Below are 1686 nucleotides of genomic sequence, written 5' to 3'. Positions count from 1 at the left end.
TTGTCTCTATATGTCTGTTTCTCTCTTTCTCTCTCTCTCTCCCTCCTTCCCTCGCTCCCCCCCCCCCATTCTCTCTCTCTCTCTCTCTCTCTCTCTCTCTCTCTCTCTCTCTCTCTCTCTCTCTCTCTCTCTCTCTCTGTCTCTCTCTCTCTCACCCCCCCCCCTTCTCTCGCCCCCCCTTATTTTCTCTCTCTCTCTCTCTCTCTCCCTCCCTCTCTCCCTCCCTCCCCCTTGCGCCAGTCCCGTGAGTCATGTCGTCATCTCAGATGCTTGAAAACAGGATCAAAGTTGCGAGATCTTGCAAAGGAGGAAAACTGCCATAATAACACCGTGATTTCGAAAGAAGTTATAAGCAAAGCCATTTCGGGAAAATAGACCGGTTTGCCTAAGAGCTATTGGTTGCAAGGCGTACATAGGTATAAAGAGAGAGAGAGAGAGAGAGAGAGAGAGAGAGAGAGAGAGAGAGAGAGAGAGAGAGAGAGAGAGAGAGAGAGAGAGAGAGAGAGAGAGAGAGAGAGAGAGAGAGAGAGAGAGAGAGAGAGAGAGAGAGAGAGACAAAGAAAGGGAGAATGAGAGAAAGTGAGAATGAGAGAGAGAGAGAAAGATAGAGGCAGACAGACAGACAAAGTATTTTCTTTTCAGCATATGATATCATTTTCATATTCCATATTAGTCATATTATTCTCACAGATTTAACTCAGTAAACTGTATTATTCAGTTGAGAAAAGCGTGAGGAAAAGTTAGATATCTATGAAAAAGTATTTATTATTTATCAATCGAATGAAATTATATAGCCAGTATGCAAAGCCAATCATACAAATTGATATGCCAATCACAAAGCATTTTATTTATAATCAAATGCCATCACTACACCAATCCTAATATCCAACATTTCTAAAACTTTCCAACTAAGATAAACATGTAAATAAAATATAAATTCCCTGTAAGCAAACTGTTATTAGTTACAAAATCAGAACAGCTAAATTTGGTACTCAATATGAAAATTAAAGCAATCATTTCTATTAATTATCAAACAAATTACATAACAAAATTTAATGATATTATATGCAATACTTAAATCAAATTAAAATACTACTTTAATGTCGTTGCACAATTACTAAATCAAAGGTTAAGTTCATCTCCATTAAAAAGTAAATTGGTACATATTAAGAAAATAACCAGAAATGTATTCTATTAACGACAATATGCTTAACCAAGCACTTATGACAATGAATTAATATCACGTAATTACAAAGTCAAAGCAAAAACCTAATCAAAGAAATACTTACCTAATACATACTTGGAGGATAACCACAATTATCTAAACACAAAATTACTCTTACTCTCTAGTGAAAATTAATAAACTTCACCGTTTAACACACTTCTGTAGAGCTGAGATTTCTCAAAAGTAATTATTAATTTCTTATTTGCTAAACTAATTTCATATATTCTCAAACTTAAAAATCTAACCTTATGCTTAATCCATTATATAATTTCTTACTAAGTAACGTAACTTAAAAATCAAATCTTATATATAATATTATATCATCATTACCATTATTTTCTCTCATTATCATATTTTACTAGTATATTTTCACCTAATATACCACTTAAATATGAAATTCAAGTCTATTACTTATTACATTATATTGTCACACACAAATCTAAAAATAATCTAATCAATCG

Source organism: Penaeus vannamei, chromosome 22 (assembly GCF_042767895.1).
Source record: "Penaeus vannamei isolate JL-2024 chromosome 22, ASM4276789v1, whole genome shotgun sequence".
Classification (NCBI taxonomy): Eukaryota; Metazoa; Arthropoda; class Malacostraca; order Decapoda; family Penaeidae; genus Penaeus; species Penaeus vannamei.
The sequence above is the reverse complement of the archived record's forward strand: the minus strand, read 5'-3'. Positions refer to the sequence as shown.